Source organism: Gymnogyps californianus, chromosome 1 (genome assembly GCF_018139145.2).
Source record: "Gymnogyps californianus isolate 813 chromosome 1, ASM1813914v2, whole genome shotgun sequence".
In the NCBI taxonomy this organism is placed as follows: domain Eukaryota; kingdom Metazoa; phylum Chordata; class Aves; order Accipitriformes; family Cathartidae; genus Gymnogyps; species Gymnogyps californianus.
In genome coordinates this window covers 192,559,293-192,578,226 of record NC_059471.1, presented here as the reverse complement: position 1 = coordinate 192,578,226, position 18,934 = coordinate 192,559,293, and positions in this window count along the sequence as shown.

Here is an 18,934-nt window from a genome sequence, read left to right as displayed (position 1 = left end):
AAGTAAAAGGCAAGTAAAGGGCAAGAATCGAGCTCAGCATTTTCATTTTCCACACGGGACATTATATATTACATTTGCATTTTATATGTTGCATGCAATTTTCTGAGCATTTCCCTTCTGACATTTATGCCATATGAGATGGTTGAGTATTTGTTCACTTGCATTACTGTTATCACTTTTAAATTATGGTAGATTCCTGCTGACAGGAAGATACAAACTTTAACATAAAGCGAGCACAGGTGAAAGAGAGAGAGGGAGAGAGGAAGGAATAGGGGAAAGAAAAGCAGAAGGAACAGAGGGAGAGATGAAGAGAGGGAGGGAGGGAGGAAGGGAAATAACATTTTTAACAAGCTTTCGTTCTTTGTTTGTTCCCTAACTTTTTATGTAATGACAAGCTACTTCAGAACTCTCAGTCATAGTTTCTTATCTTTAAATGGCAGATAACATTACTTAAATAACTTTCTCCGGTGCTTTGAAAATCTGAAATAAAAAGCAGCTTGTACAGGAAAAAGAAAGGAAAATATTTTTTATATTTCTGCCAAAGAGCTTCTTTATATCCTTCCACTTGGGAAAAGCTGTTCCCTCTTACTCAAGAAAAAGTGGAAGGTTGTTATGAGAGAAGTCAGAACCATCTGTCTAGGACGCTTATGTTACGTTAATTTTCTTTGCTTCAACTTCAGTGTCCCAAAACCTCTGTTGTTTTTCTGACTCCATATTTCTATAGAACTGTTCCTATCCAGACCACTACTGGAACTTTCAGATTTCTGTACGTAGAAAGGGATGTCAGTAAGGTAATAAAACTGTCAATTCTAATGTATTTTTGGTAATGCTTTTAGGAGGTATTAGAGAAAAAGGAGGGAGGCAGTTTACTAAACCAAGAGTATCTCCAGGTTTTTATAAGTCCACAGACTGGAGAGGGTGGCGTGGGTCACAGGGAGCACAGGGGAGAGGAATGATGGTGCACGGTGGTGGCTCATCTCGGTGAGAAGTGTCCTTGCTCCAGCAAGAGGAAATGAGTTTCTACTCACTCTGCTCAGGTGCAGGAGGTTGTCAGAGAAATTCACAAGATGAACAACAGATCTTTTAATGAGTTTCCTTATGTGGATTTTATTAGCAATAAAAACATTACAGTTTCACAGTTTGCTTCATTGCATTTTCAGAAATATTTGACAGGTACATGCCTTGTTGATATACTGGTTCTTACGAATCCATTGAGTTTCTGTGTCTCTTTGTACATTGGCAAAGATAAAATTGTCCTATTAAATTTCAAGACAAGCGCTTAACTTCTGCTTTCATACTGTTTAAGATGAGTCTACATAATCTTCCAGAAAAGACAGAGAACCATGTTCTGTGCTGGAAAACTAAACTCTTAGCTAAACTCTTTTAAACACAAACAAACAAAAGCTGTCTGAGATTTTATTCTTAGGGTAACAAATGTATATTAAAAATGTTTTCCATTTTTAAAATATTGGCTCCCTACTTCAGAACTAACAAAACTTCACTTCATCTTGCTAAGATTTGTTACTGATAAGTCAATACTGGGCACTCAAGCTCTTAAATGTCATGTGTCATGTCTCTCCAAAATCTTGAAATTTAAATAATGAATGCATTTGGGATTCTTTTTAATTCTCTCAATGTTGTCTGTTTATTTTCAGTATATTTGGCTTTCTGTTTAAGGCTTTTCTCCACAGATATAAGGACCTGCAAAGTTTCATTACAGAGGCTAAAAAGAACCTCGGGCTCACTGAGTGCAACACTCTGCTACTCTTGCTTTAGAAATACTTTTTTCTTATCGGAAAAGGATAAATGAGAGGAAGGCTTTTCTGGATATGATTATGACTAATAAAGAGGAACTGTTTAAGACTGTCATTGTGGAGGGTAACTTCGTTAAGACTTAATTTGAAATAGCAGTCTTCACAACTTCCATGGCAGGAAAAAATGTAAAAAGGAGTGAAGAGTTCAATCAACTCAGAGAAGTAGATGGGTATATTTTTGGGGACAGTAACCAAAAGCAAAAGAATTAAAGAGAGCTGGTACCTTTAAAAAAATAAAAGTAAAGGCATAATTATGAATTATCTCACTGCAGAAGAACAATAGGGAGACTACCAAGAGATCAGTTTGATTAAATGATACACCCTCCATAGAACTCAGACATGAGAATGAGGAATATAGAACGTATGACTAAGGTCAGATTACTAAGGAAGAACTAAGAAGTGTAGCACAGATGTGTAGGGACAAAATTATAAAGAAAAAAATGATGTAACAAGAATAAGAGGCAACTATTAAGGGGCAAAAAAAGCATCATTAAATCATCCTACAACGATCATAGTAGTCGGATGCAAACAAAGGACCAAGGAAACGCTTGGTCTGATACCAAACTACTAACCAATGATAGTTTTAAATGGTCTTTTTGTATCAGTCTTCACTAAAAAGATTTACTGCCATCATATGCCAGCAACAATTTTCATATTAGTCACATATGAGCAACCAAGGGGTAAAAATGCAACCTTAAATAATGAAAATAAACATTTAAAGGGTCTCAGAAAGGATGATGTTTTTGTAGTGATCTGGGTCTTGTTTAGGTGCACAAGGTATTCTCAGAACTACTGGCATTATCGAGAGATGAGGAAGTCTCCAGACAACAGGAGAAATGCAACCTAGTACTTACATTTAATAGAGGAAACAACTGAGTAAATGCCAGTTCTGCTAAGAAGGATATAGAATTACAGAGGATCACATGCTATGCAATCAGCAATGCCCCTTTGCTCTATACTGGAAGACAAAACAGGAGTATGGCCAGGAAGGTATATAAAGGTATATATATAATCCTTCTGCTCTACTCAGCATCTTCCAGTCTATATGCCATTGTTAGACACAGATAAGTGTGAGAGTGCCCAGAAGCAGTCTGCATAAAACAAAGCCTGAAGGGCACAGAAGTAGTTACTCAGTTTATGAAGTACTTCTTTCATGCAAAGAAGATAGTTATGATTCATGTAAAAGCACAGTTTCATTGTTCCATATCCTAATATATACGTATTAACAATGTTTCTTCTGGTAGCAAAACAGCTTAAAGGCAAGAAATTACTAATTAAATTATACAGTTTAATCCAAAGAAGAGGAGGGACAGAAATTTGGGGTCAGATTTATCTGGCTAAATACAGATGTCTACCGTGTAAACTTCTACATTTCAGCTCATTGTTTAGACTCCATAGTTTATGCAGACAAACAGGTTCTTCCTGGGTAAATTCAACTCATCCAGATGAAGATGTCTAAAATAGAGCAGATAAACAGTGCCCTAGAGATGTCTCTCTTTCTCCATTGACCGCAAGGGGAAGTTAGAATGAACATCTCAGATATATATACGTAGACATTGGAGATATCAAAGGAGAAATGAGAGCATTTCAACCTTGGGTGTCACAGTGCCAAAGCAGAGGAAAAACAGCAACAATATCATGTGAAAGACAAATAGGAAAAGGTTTATAGTTTAGAATGGGATAAAAGTTGGGCTAAAGATTTTGCTTTGTGCTCTTCCTGTTTACCTAGAGAGGAAAAGAAAAAAGAGTGGCCACATTATTCAGAGAAGAGCGGCTTCTTCTTAAACTCGAAATGGATTATTCCAAATTAATTCAGATGAAGGAAACATGGAAGCTAGTTTAGATAGTCCTGAAGGATCTTCACTTGTCACTTCCCAATGCAATGCATGGTTTTACCATTTTCATTTTTTTTTTCATTGCACTAAGCATTAAGTTGAGCAGTAAGGGAGGGAAAATGATACCTGATTCTTAAGGGGTTTTGACGGATAGTGCAACAGCAAGCTAAAAGTCAGGGCATAGTGCATATACTGTGCTATGGAAAGCACTTGCTTGTGTATTGCAAATGCTAAAAATTCCCTCAGGTTCTCTGACTGCCTGTGTCTACAGTGAATCCCACAAGTGCATTAGGGAATGTACTCATTCCCTTTTCACTTCTCAGAAACCACAATTCACTGAGAATTTTTTTTTCCATGGAGCTTGAAGGGATAACATCAATACCATTTACTGTACCAGAATGCACATTAAGAGAGTGCTCCTGACCTCTGCCTTAATATGTGGTGAACAGTTAAAGGAAAAGGACAGACAATAAAACTTGCAGAATTCCCTGCTACTCGGCAAACCTTTGCCTCCCTGGCTTATGAAAAAGCAGACTGACCATCTAAATCATCACAAGAATTCCCTTACTTTCTAACTCAGCAGTCATAGAATGACTATTAAATACACCTCTGGGAAACTCAAGGTTTATTGATGCATGCTTGATGTGCATTTTAAGTCCAGCTTGTGGTACATGTCCAGAATATTGAGTGACTGATGCACTCTGCAAAAAATCTTCAAGACCAAAGTTTAATTCTTAGGTGAAGGCTGTTATGAGAGACAGAGGTTTGCTTTTCAGCATGATCAGCCAGAATCAACAGTAACATCTTGTCCATTAGGGGCCTGAAACCTACTCTGAGAAAAATGCATGGTTGCAGTTTCCCGTTGCCTTCTTTTGATGACTGTAAGTAAAAAAAGAAGAAAGAGTTTGGAAAGAATGGGAAGAGTCTTTTTCCTGCAATGCAGGCTTGGACCCACAAGTGACATCATAGCATGCTAGCTAAATATTGAGCTAAACACAGATGTACATAGATTAAAAAGTGCTAGAATTTCTATGTTTCATTTGATTTTCAGGTCAATATACTGCTTTGAGAATTAGACATTGCTTTAATTGTACTGATTTCTAAGTGAGAGTCAGCCTCCAGTCTCTATTAAAAAGAACATTCGTTAAGTGCTTTCCTATATTCAGAGGAGGATAAATCTATGGTTTTTGTGCCGCATGATATCCCAACCTCAAGTGCCAAGCAATGTCTGCCACTGCAAGGTTATTCTCCATGCCAAAAGTATGCTTATACTTCATCAACGTGACAGAAAGGTAACTGTTGTGCAAGACAAATATTATTCTCTTTTTAATATGCATCATACAGAGACAATGGCAACCAAAAAGGACTGAAAAAGAGCAGATAACAAAAGTATTATTTAGAAGAATATTAACAAGTGTCTCTTCTTTCCTCATAAACACAGAGGAGCCTATGCTCATTCCAAGACATTCAGGTCTGAGAAGGCTGAACTCTCTTGGCCTCAAGTGCTGAAGCATTAGAAACAAATTTAAGAAGAAAAACACGCTTGGATGCCAGAAACAGTGGCAATGCTGATCCACATAGTTTTGGTCTAATGTGGGATGTTTTATATCAGCCACAGATATATTTTATTAGCAGTATTTCATAGTTTTCCACTGTCTGCAGACAAAATACAGACATCCAGACTCACAGTGAAACATATAAACATCAAAAAGTCCAATAGCACAGAGCTCTAGCTTTTCTTTTACAGAGTTTTACTAACCTCTTGCCTAACCTCTCCTGTCTTTAGTTAACTATCTTAAACAGTATAAGGAATGTCGTGGTTTAACCCCAGCTGGCAACTAAGCACCACGCAGCCACTCACTCACTCGCCCCACCCAGTGGGATGGGGGAGACAATAAAAAAAAAAAACAATTTGTGGGTTGAGATGAAGACAGTTTAATAGGACAGAAAGGAAGGAAAATAGCAATAATGATAATAATAATAATAATAATAATGAAATGACAATAATAATACTAAAAGAATTAGACTATACAAAACAAGTGATGCACAATGCAATTGCTCACCACTTGCCGACTGATCCCCAGTTAGTTCCCAAGCAGCGATGCGCCCCTCCCAGCCAACTCCCCCCAGTTTATATACTGGGCATGACGTCATATGGTATGGAATATCCCTTTGGCCAGTTTGGGTCAGCTGTCCTGGCTGTGTCCCCTCCCAGCTTCTTGTGCCCCTCCAGACTTCTTGCTGGCTGGGCATGAGAAGCTGAAAAATCCTTGACTTAGTATAAACACTATTTAGCAACAACTAAAAACATCAGTGTGTTATCAACATTATTTTCCTACTAAATCTAAAACACTGCACTATACCACTATTAGGAAGAAAAATAACTCTATCCCAGCTGAAACAAGGACAAGGAAAAAAAAAAAAGTAATAGACATCAAACTTGTTTAGCAGCAGAAGAAAGTGCACAGACTTACCACCGCATTCTTTATTCCTGAAATTTCAAGTTGATGAAGTGCCTCACAAGTTGGCACAGGCGATATACGAACGTTATCATTCTTCAACTCATATTAACATTGGAACAGTTGTGACTGGTGTATTGGCTCTTCTGTGTCAATTGAGAAAATAAGAGTTGAGTTGAAACAGATGACACTGATGAGTGTTGCTGTGGGCACATTTGACAATAAGCATGTCATAATGGCTCAAGTTCTTGAATGCTGTCAGTGGCATTTAAAGTTACAGAAGTTTACTGATCTGCTGGAGTAACAAGCAGAAACATTTCCGGACTTCTTCACTAGAGCAGCGAAAATAAAAACCTTAAGCATATGCGTCATTTTCACTGGTATTCAGATGACACCAGGGCCAATTTTTGAGAAGACAGTGAATAGGAAATAGGATGTTTAGTGAAATGTGAAAGCTATCATAACGCAAGAGCTTCAGGACATTGAGCTAATGGTGCGCAGTGTGAGGGGAAAAAAAAGTGGTATTTTATAGTACATTGAAGTGTTTTTCCATGTAAACCATCTGAATGCAAGAACTGAACAAATTTTGTAAGTCTGGCAAAAGACAGTATAAGAAAGTTCTGACATCTAACAGTGTTTGATGGTTGCTTCTGGCTATTGACATCTCTTGCACGGTTATGATGCCCTAAAATTACACAATTACATTCTTTCAGGAGTGAGATTCCAAGGCCTTGTTGTAGTTACTTCATCACCAGCTAACACTTCTAAATTAATTTTCAAGGGAATAAATAAATAAAGTATACAATTTTTGAGACTGAAGAGGCAGAAGTTAGAAATACCAAAAGCTAGCAGTGCATGAAGTGTTGAAAGTGTTCATTGTGCTCAGGTCAAAAGAAATGCTGAAAAAACTGTTTAACAAAGCTGTTGTGCATACCACATCTTTTAAAATGTTAGTACTTGGGTTATGTATTTGGAAAAATGGAATTTCCTGAAGAGTTATAGAGTTTTGTTTTGGCTGACTTTGGGCACTATTCCAGGATGTATCTATGGGCTAAACCACTTCTTATTTCCCTTCGTATTTGTTAAATAATCCTCTTCCTCTGATGACAGTTTTTTTGAGTGAGCTGCTATGGATTAAATACTTACCAATTCCCTTGAAGGCTCCAAGAACAGGAATTAGACTGAGCCAATGCCAAAACAGTTAGAGAATATGGTGATATCAGAAGGTGTGTTCCTGTGTTTTTTCTGGTAGGTCCTTTTGTTTACTGCTTAGGAGTAGTTGGAAAAATGCTTGCTGTCAGCTCTGTGTATTTCCTTGTTTCATTGGGTTACTTTCATTGGCTAGCACAGTAAAGAACAGAGGCTTTCCATGGTGTTTGTAAAGAATGTGTTTACTATTTTCTCCAAAATGCAAGCAATCTTGGAAGAACAAGTGGCAGCTAACTAGTGTTAAACTGCACCAAATTATCTCTCAATTACGACGTAATTCAGAGTTACACATTAAAAAAGAGTCGCTCTAAATACAAGTTTATGAAAAAGAAAAGTTCAATTTCATGCTTAAGTCTTTCATTAGACTCCCAATTTTCCTACTTTTCTAACTGTGTTGGGTTTGTGTAGCGAGGGAGGGGCTACAGGGGTGGCTCCTCTGAGAAGCTCCCTGAAGCTTTCCTGGCTCCAACCCAGACCCGCCTCTGGCCAAGGCCGAGCCAATCAGCAACGGTGGTTGTGCCTCTGTGATAACATATTTAAGAAGGAAAAAAACCCAAAAGACTTCTGTGGTGTGAGTGTAAGATGGAGGAGGAGGAAGAAGAAGAAGAGGAGGAGAAGCAGCAGCAGCAGCAGCTACAGTAAAGAGAACAGGAGAGGAAGAAGAAGATGGCAGAAGAAGAGGATCTCCAGTGAGGAGAGGAGTGGGATGTGAGAGAAACAACCATGCACACACTGAGGTCAGTGAAGAAGGAGAGGGAGGAGGTGCGCCAGAGCAGAGATTCCCCTGCAGCCCTTGGAGGACCCCACACTGGAGCAGGTGGCTGGGCCCGGAGAAGGCCATGCCTCTGTGGTAAAGCCCACGCTGGAGCCGTTTACAGAGGACTGCAGTGCATGGAAAGGACTTGAGTTGGAGAAACTCATGGAGGACTGTCTCCCATGAGAGGAACCCCGCGCTGGAGCAGGGGAAGAGCGTGAGGAGTCCTCCCCCTGAGGAGGAAGGAGCAGCAGAGACAATGTGTGATGAACTGACCGCAACCCCCATTCCCACCCTCCTGTGCCGCTGAGGGGGGAGGAGGTAGAGGAATCGGGAGCAAAGCTGAGCCTGGGAAGTAAGGAGGGGCAGGGGGAAGGTGTGTTTCTAAGATAAGGTTCTATCATCATTCTACTCTGATTTGGTTGTTAACAAATTAAATTGGTTTATTTTTCCCCAAAATCGAGTCTCTTTTGCCTGTGACCATAAGTGGTGAGTGGTCCCTCTCTGTCCTTGTCTCGACCCACGAGGTTTTTTGTTGTATTTTCTCCTCCCCATCCCGCTGGGGGGGAGGAGTGAGTGAGTGGCTGTGTGGTGCTTTGTTGCTGTCTGGGCTTAAACCACGAGACTAACTTAATAATAACTTAAAGAAAATAAATTTTAAAAGTGTTTTAGAGTATCCAGGTGGATTGTTTACAATGATCATTTTCCAATTGGGTAACTGACTTGGAAAAACTAATTACTTTTGCAGTTCCCAACCATATTCCACTTCATAAGTGACCAGGAGTTAGGGTGTGGGAGCAGAGGGAAACAAGGAACAGGCAGAGCATTGGCTTCATTTCAGTTCTTGGCTTGAACATTGAGGCAAGTGGGACAAACACCACCATTTGCGCTGACACAGGCAGTGCTAAATAACAACTGGAAAACAGGGTCACCCAGGAGCCTTTTGCAGTGCATGTCAACATTAGCATTATTGGCCCATCAGTCTTGCAAGTGGTGTCACATTTTCTCATACTCAACAGACTTGGCACTCACAAGCAGCTATAGCTCCCATAACAGTTGCTGCTACAGAGCAAGGGTGAAACAGAGAGAAAATTGGGCTTCAGAGACACTGTACCTCCCAGATCACATTTACCTGTGCATTTTACAGGACAGAATCTGGTTCATTAGGTACATTTGCAGTCATGCAGATGTGTTTCTGGCAGCTATAGGTTCTATAGAGCCTTTGAAAGTAGGGCTTATTATTTCATTGCTGCTGTCTGGAGATCTGGATACTGAAGGAGTGAAGGGAAACAAGTATGGACCTAGCAATGGCATTTACAATAAGGCAGGTACATGATAGGACTGCAGCTGAAGGCAGAGACTGTTTAAAAGCTTGACTGATGAAAGTGAGTGAAATCTGGAGAGCTGGCACTGAGATGTGACACCAGGAGCCAAAAGATGTCAGAAAAACTGAAAAATGCAGTCAGGAATAGCTAAAAGATGTGGACATGAGAAGTTAACAGCCTCTGAGAATGGGCAGACAGGGAATTCAGCAGATATTTGAAGATAAAAACAGAAGCTGAGGGAACAGAACCCATGGGGAATTTAAATATAGGCAGTACACTGGGGAGGGTGTGGAGCAATGTGAGTAATTAAAATGTTGCATTTACATCTATAAAATAATGCAGCATAAAATATTAATGAGGGCACAATTCTGGGTCCTTAACCTCTGGTTGCCTAGAATTCAGTTGTCACTTAGCGAAATCTTTCCATTGCTCTTTTTTAAGCAATGAATACATTTTTTAAAAGGAAATCTTATATGTGATTTGAATGCTATTTTCAGCTTTTAGTTGAATGCGATTCCAGTGATATCTGTGGGCACTGTGCCAATAAAGACTCAGGGAAGCCTATTGACCACTCATAGAAAGGGGACCACACATTTATTACCTAATACTCAGTTTGGCATGTCTACACCTGCCATACAATTATTGCAAATGACAGACTGGGCTTGTTGTGATTTTTTTCACCTCAGTCATTGCTCTTAACATAAAGCAGTATTGTTAGCATGTCCACATTTCGTCTTTCTACCAGATCACTGTCTTTATTGCTTTATTAATGTATGAGCTTTTAATACAAAAGCAACATCAACAGAGATAGAAAGGTGAATTTCAGCTGATGTACAATTACTTGACAAAAAGGATCTATGTAAAAGCAGTAATTATTTAAATTGGGGCTAATGCTGGTTACTCAGTGTTTGTGAACATTACCTCCATTAGCAGAATATTTGTAAAAGAGAACAATGCTTTTTCAGTAAAGTACATCTGCTGACAGGGAGACAGATCACCATTCTGTATTGCATCAGATCATAGACTCGTGGCTCTGTTAATACAGCAAGTATATCAATTCAATCATTGCACAGCCTTTTTTCATAAAACAAGGTCAAAATGAACTAGATCAACATGTTTTTAGAGCTCTAGTGTAAATTTCTTGTTTGATGATGATAATGGTAGATTTAATTATTGTAGTTCCCAAACATGCTACCTGAAACCAGACCTCTAATGTGCTAGACATTGCACAGATAAGAAACATACAGCAAAAAGTAAAGACTGTTTGCAGAAGGAGGCTGTATAAAAATTCACATTCTCTACTGGAACTTCAAGCAGGGCTGTAGGTTTCTTATAACTTCACCTTCCTGGTATCATCAAACCCATCCACTAAAGGTGGTCTCAGGAGCATGTCCTAAGAGCATCTATGTCTTGCAGACTTTCATTATAAGTCAGAAAATGGGTCAGGGTTATAAAAACTATCTTACAGTTTTGCACTGCGTAACCCTTAGTGTGCAAATAGTAGGTATACCTCGAATACTGAATGAGTCACAAGAATTCTCATAAAATATAATTTTACCACCATATTAAAGTCTGTATGATTATGCTTGAACAGGAGGATTAGGATAAGACAAAGAATCTCACTTTTGCCATTTTTTTGCCTTGTGAGTGCTTGTTTTGTTTTGTTTAAAATCTTCTGCATGTGTTTTGAAGGAAGTTTCCAGATTTTCAAAAGCAAAGTGCAAAAGTAGATATTCCAATACATGTCATCATATTAGCATCAACATACTCAGAATCTTTAGGTCCTATATGCAAAACTTCCTTGTTTGAGTTTATGAAGTAACCGAAATTGGGAATAGGTTGTCATGCAGTAGGAAAGGGAGGAAGCAGACTAGAAAACCACCTGGAAGATAACCAATATATATATATATATCTTCAACATGGATTTGCCAAGAACAAATTATGTCAGACTAATCTAATTGTTTCTTTCTATTCCAGGCTAACAGACTTATATAGATAAGAAACTGTAGGCTTTTGACAGTCTTTAGTGATATTCTAGTAAACAACCAAAGCAAACATTTTCTAGAGGAAACTGTTAAAGGTTGGAGTGAAACTGGTCAGACAACTACATTTGGATAGGTGTCAATTTTTCACTGTCAAAGTGGAAAAGTTCAAAGGCAAAGGTATTTAGCTGCAAACAGAAAGGATGAGACAGCTGGCTAAGAAAAAGACACAAGCTGTAGCTGCACATGTGCTATTAATGTCATGTTCTTATGAGTAATACCATACAGAGACATATAAATGAAAACATGGCTTCTGAAATATATAAAAATCAGTAAGCCCTTATCTAGAGTACAATGGGCACAGCACTTCAAGAAAGATTGGACTTATTTGAGTTCAGAGAAAAACAGCAAGTGTGGTAAAGGTCTTAGAAACATGACATACTAAGATTAACCCCTTCTGTGTGATTCCTGGGATCCTCATCTCTTACCATTTTCCTGTCTTCTCTCCATCTTCCTTACTGGGGCTCCAGTTCCCTTCAGTATCCATCTTCAGGCAGCTTCCATCACCTCTGCCCTTGCCTTTTTTCCTCCAGGCTCTTCTTTCAAAATAATTTATTTCCTATTCTCTGTTTTAGTTCTTAACACATCTATATTTGGTTATTATAATCACCCAGATGATAGATTATTCCTGGGTACCTGTAACTAAGCAGAGTTACTGAAAGCAGAAGAGAGATAGTGATATGGTCAATACAAGGTACTGAGATGGAGTGAAAGGAAAATCTCAGGGCATGTGAAATCTCTGACAGTATTAACAGTTAATAAACCACTATAAAACATCTACTAGGAAATTACCATGTAATTGGTAACACAATTTGGAAAGTTCTTATGAGAACAAAAAATGTCCACTCCCCACTTCCACATTCCCGGTCCCTGCTCTCATGGTATATATTACTTACAGAAAAGGCTGGCCACATTTTTACATGTCAAAGAAAAATAAATAAATGAAATTCAGCCTGAGGCAGGTACCTAGCATGAAAAAAACTTAACTGAAACAATTTAAGTTTAGTAACCTTGTAAATAACTGAAAGCAAAGCCTTATAATGGAAAGTGTTGAGCAATGTTAGTAAAAGGCACTCAAAGTCACAAGCTCTACCTATAATAATTTTTCCTTAATGTAACTGTATCCTATCCTTCAGCTCTCCAGCTGGAGGCTCATTTCACAGATACCTTTGTCATTCTGAATAAAGTTCAATGACAACAATTTTGTCAGAACAGTGGGTGTTTATAAACAGAAGCTCAGGGAATAACCATGTTAAGAGTATTCCTTTTTCATCTCTCTCAAGAAATCAAAGAAGGGGGGTGGGGTGGGGGTGGGGTGTGTGAGGCTCCAAAAGACAAATGTTATCTTTTTTTTTTTAAAGTTGAAAAGTCTACTATTTTTAAATGATGACCCACTGCTGCACTCCTAAGAAAACAAAATTAACAATGAAGTGCCACTCTGACACATGGGGAAAAAGAATTATTTCAGATATTATACACAGATTACAGATTAATATGGTGAAGAAAATAAGCTGTCTTCTCTTGTGTATCAGAATCTGTGCAGGGACAATTAAAGCTGTGTGACTTTATTGCTCCACTTCACCTGGCACTATGCAATAGAGAATCTGTACAACTGTGGAGTGGTTTGCTCCCCTTCTCTGGGCTGGGATTCAGGGGGAGCTTTGAGCTTTGTGTTCTTCTAAGCAATGGAAATAAGACCCCAACATTTCTGTAACATTTCTGTCTCGGCTAAATTGTGCTATTTGCATTCTTGTTTGCTGCTCTGAAAAAGACAGAGCTCTGTCTTGGTTGCAGTCCTGTTCTTGCCTTGCTCTGACAATTTTCACCTTTATAACCTGTACCTTATGTAGTCCTAATGACAACAGTATATGTATCTTATACAAAGTTCAAACTGAAAAACGTATTTTTGACAACTTTCTGTTAAAACATAATATAGACAATCAGATGATCCCTATAAATCCATTGTAATTTCTACCAAGGTCAATGTTTAGTTTCTTGCAATAAATTGTGTAATACTCACTTCCCTACATATTGACTGCCATTCCTTCCTTCTTAATTGTTGCTTTAAAGTCCAGCCTGTGTAAATAAACAGTCTTGTAACTGCCAGAAATAATTGTCTTTCATATGGAATGCACACAGCTCTAAGTCATACATGAATATAAGGAGTTTTTGTCCCTTTTTGACAAAGGGATGTCTGCATCCATCTCCAACATCTATGGGGAGAGGTCAGAAACCCAGCCTTTTCCTCAGGAATCCCAAAGATGACATTCTCACCTTAAGACAAAAGTTGACCTTAATAGGCTCAGAATAGCACCCTCAGAAATGCCTGAGTCCCATTTCCAGAAGTGATCCATGGAGATACTGTACTGTCTGAAATACCAGGTTAGGGCTGAGAATGATGTATTAAAATTGTTCACGTCCATTAAGAAGGAAGGCACCAGAGCAGGCTTTACAGAAGTGTACCTCTGCCACTTAATCTTTCATATGTGGATTCTGTGTCAACAGAGATCTATTTTATTCCTATCCTTCTAAATTATCTACATGAAATCACTGTGAGAACTAAAAATACCTAAAATCCTTATCAGCGTATTTTCAGCAGTAAATTATAGCCACACTAAGTTCAGTATCTTTACTGTCTGTAATAGCCTATTATTTTTTAAAGAGCATAAACTCTATGTTTTTAACATTCTGCTCCTTTCTCTTAAAATAGTAAACTTCCTTTAGAATAATTGGAAGGTTTAAGAAGATGGTGTTGATGTGGTGGTGCCTGTTTTGATGAGACTGTTTCTATTTTAAAAAGGCTGCAGAAATGATCCTGAAAATTATTGTCTGTTTATCTTCCTAGATGTGATTTTTAAAATTTGTTTTTAAGATTTGCATCTTGGAGAGATTAGAAGATTAGACAGAGAATTATCTTTTACTTATTGATGAATAAGGAGGCTTTGGACTCGGATGCCTCATTATCGAAAACTCTTTGACTTCTTTTGTTTGATTTATAATCTTTGCTCACGTAAAAGGAGCAAAATTGTTGTATACATGAAAGATGTAAAAGGCACCTTGTCATCTGCCTTATCATTGGCATACACGTATGAATACACACTTACACACACATTTAGACTGATGTATCTTGGCTCCATGTTGTGTAACTAATATCTTATTCCAATGCTAATCCACTGAAATATTTTCTTAAAGTACCTCTGCCAGGAGGAATGCCTGATCAAAAAACATGAGAAAACTGAAGTGATTTCCTTTAACTGAGTATTGAAACTGTGTAAGTGGATTATTGGTTGTCAGGATATTTAACAAAGGATTTTTTTTTCTCAGTTTAGATATTTGTTTTATGAACAGTGGTTTGTGAGATAAACCTATAAAGAGGCTAAGAAGATAATCATATAAAGAAGAAAGGAATACACATTTGTATTCCTGTAATCTCACCTGGGAAATAAATGGTTAACTGTAAACATCAATCAGGCAGCTTTCTCCACACCAATTTACGAATTTCAATACTTATTATGTAGTAAAAATGTAACAATTATACAGATTAATTTCTCATTTTGTCAGGCTGCTCAGAAAGCAAGCAAAATTTATGTGAAAGAAAAGGTCTTTAAAGCTAATGAAAAGTGTTCACATTTTTTTTCCATTTTACCTTAAATATTGCTTAAAATGTGCAATTTTTTAGTATCCTTGTTTTTATACCTTGATTTTTCACTTTTAAATTGCATTCATTTCATAACTTGTGCTGATTTTGCTTATTATAAGTTTATTGTATTGGCAGTGTTTTACAGCCAAGATGCTGGTCACCGTTCATCAGTAGAGCTCATCGGGTCATGTAAAACACAGCTCCTCTTGTACCTCATCACATATCATCACGTCATTAAAACCATGAGAGAACAAATGATTGGATGAAATCTATTCATATAAAACCCTCCAAAATTAAATTATTGATTAAATCTGAACAAGACAAGAAATTTGTGAGCACTGGAAAGCATGTTGAAGAATTTGAGGTTCTTTGTGGCTTTAGTTCAGCGTGTACGTCAGTGCGCAGACTCCAAATGATCAGAACTTCCTCACTTCTTCTTAAGGATATACGTACACTGGACCCTGAGGTATTGACTAGTCTTAATATACCTCGTTAGATACCTGAAATGTGTATCCATTTGGACATAGCATTCTTCCTAGACTGTCGTATTCTTTTTCTCAAACTACTGTTCTCAGTAGGTAAAGTAACTAGCAAGATGATACTAACACAGCTGTACTTTTTCTAAATATGCTAGCATTTTGCCATATAAGTAGACGCTAAGCGCTCACAGAACATCAGCAGAACTTCTTGGTTGTGCAGTATTCCTGGATATCATGAACGCGTCAGAAGGATCTACAGCTCTTTACATTGTCGTACTATGGGAAATAGAACCAGGTTCAAAGTCTGGTACTCAATCTGCAAGATACTCAGCACATGGATAAGACCATTTACAGGTCTCTTGTTGACAGAGTTTGTCCTATAATATAAATAAATCATATCCAAGAAAACTAAAGTCTGACTGAAGGTTCTTGAGGACAATCTGAGACCATAGAATGAACTGCAACAAAGACAAAAATCCTTGACAAAATTCACCTTCTCCAAACAGAAGGCACTTTTCTATGAAGGGTTTTTTTCTTGGTTGGGGATTTTTTTGGGGGGTGTTTTTTTTGTTTGTTTCTTTGTTTGGTTGGTTGGGTTTTTTTTCTCTTTTACTGGAAATCCATAGCAACAAGCTTACATAAAGCAATAATATTATTAGCCCAAATTAGCCATTTCTCCACCTGGAAAGAGAGAAAAAAAAAGATAAATTTCAGATGATTTCTTAGTCATGTTGTAATCCTACTGGAAGGTGTTCAACTGTTCTGATGAGTGCTATAAAGCCTGGGTAAAACAGAATAAGAACAGAACTTAACCACCTAGGAAAATAAGGTTAAATCCCATCGACTGCCGCTAATATCTAGTAAGTGTTGTCAATAGCTCCCTTGTTACTCAGGTGTCAAGCAATTAACACATGTCTATTGGACTCATAGGTTATCTAAAAGCCTGTGCTTGACAGTTTTACCCACAGTAGAGCCCTTAGTATTATTTGTTCATTTATGATCCTTTTTTTCTCCCCTATGGATCATTTATGAGGACTGCAAATAAAAGAAGAACTCACATAGATGCACAGTGGAAGCAGCTTTTGAATATTTGATGCAGATAACCTTCTAGGGTATTAAAATGGGTACTAGAAATTTAAAACTATAGTGAGATACAGAGAACAGAATAATGGTCAAGATGCTTATATGTTTTCTCATTATTAACATTTTCAGCTGAGCTATAAAGTATATGTTGTTTGCAGGAACTCAAAGACCTTTGTATGGCTGTATGTTTGTGAAATACTCTTCTTAATGGGTAGTGAGACATTACAGTCTGTAAGCTGATACAAACAGCTATTATTCTTGGACTGGAGTTCGGAACCACTGTTGTTGAACAACAGCAAGAATAAAATGTATTTTTTTAACATTTCAGTTCTGCAAATAAAAACCATAGGATTAATTTTTCAATATATAGCAAGAGTGGTAGGGAGGCAAAGAGGCACCCATAAAATGGAAGTAAAGAGAAATAAAGGAGCTTTACAAAACTATGCAAGAATTGGGATCCCCGCATTAAGTAATTCACAAATATTCTTCACCTCTGAGGGGGGAAAGTAGAAGAAAACAGGGCTTGGTTAATCTACTGCTGACGTTTTGCTCTTCAGAAGAACTAACAAAACTAAGATTTGGGAACATGGCTAGCTGATCGTTTTGCCTTATGACATACAGTATGAAGACAGTAGACTGTCAAAGGGACAAGAATTCTGGCTAATCAGTATATGTCATTTTGGAAACATCAAAAACTATTTTATGTTATTTCTATCTAAAAATACATAAAAGGCAAAGTTTCACATCAGCAACAATTTTAAAGAAAGCTTACATAGCTCTGAAGCATTTATTCCATATTTGAAATATTTGCTTTACTTTTTGGAAAATAAATTATTGTTTCAGAAGTTTTTGTTTATTTGTTTATCTTCAGAAATTTGTCCTTGGTGCATTGTCCTTTCAGTTCAAATTGCACTCAAGATACAAAGTTTGTCTATCTTTCTGACAGAAAATTTATGTCTGTCCAGAAAATGCCACAGCAGATATCCATTCTTAAATTTCTTGCTGATAAGAAAGAAGGTAAATTAATCTTATTTCTGTAATGCTGAAATCATGGAACTTTTCTTAAGGTGATCTTATTGCAAATAACCATCAACTTCTTATTCTCAAAATGCAAACTGTCATTTTTTGTAGTTAAATGGTCAAGTCATAATCACAATGTTATAAACAAACTTATACATCAAAAGGAAAGAAGCATTCCAGCAAATCATACTAATAACAGTCATTAAATTTCTTACAAAACTGACCTTTGGAAGATGCAAAACAGTTCTCAAACATTTGGAAAAGCTGGTGAAAAAAGTAAAAATGCATATTTTTATGATCTGTGTTAGAAGTGTATGTTGAAATCTATAGCTACTACGGTTAGCTAGTTTTATATCTAGCACTATAAAATATATAATTATCATAAGTAAAATCTTTCTTGTCAGCTGTAACTTATCCAGTGTTATGAACAAACAACATGTGCATTTCATCTATATATCATAGTAATAATCTTTGTACTTTTTTCTACAAACACCTATGGTTAAAGCCGTTCTAAATGTAGCACCCATTTATATATTTAGGTATTTAATTATTGTTGAAGAATTAGCATAAGATTCCCAGTCCTCTAGATAAGAAACAATATACCCATTATGTTTAGCAAAGAGTTGCCTGAAGAGATTGGTTTTGCACCATGACTGACAGACTAGATTCTATTAAGTTATAAGTTTTAGATTTAAGGATGCTGAACCCTAGTTCCCGTGCCAAAAACTTTTACCTTTATGATGTGTATTCTGAATTAAACAATAACCAAAAATGTTGCCTCTCATCATACCACTACAGGCCCTGGTAAAAAGACTCTGTCTTTCTTCTTTCCCTCTTTATACATTGAACGGCCGCAATAAGGTCTCCCCGGAGCCTCTCTTCACCAGGCTGAACAACCCCAGCTCCCTCAGCCTTTCTTGATAGGAGAGGTGTTCCAGCCCTCTGATCAGTTTTGTGGCCCTCCTTTGGACCTGCTCCAACAGGTCCATGTCTTTCTTGTATTGATTTAGTACATGATTTAGTACATCTTCTCAAGAGAAAGAAGCAAGAATCTATTGAACCTATCTGACTACTCACAATAAAAGATACTACCAAATATCCGAAAAGGTACATTTCACATGATCATGAATATTTTTAATAAATACACAGCCATATTCAGTTCATCGCACATATTGCACCCCATAGTGTCAAAATGACTTTCTAATTGTTGATAGTAATCTGTCTTTGACAAACTCACACTCCTATGTCTGACTGTTGCGTGAGTTGGATTTATA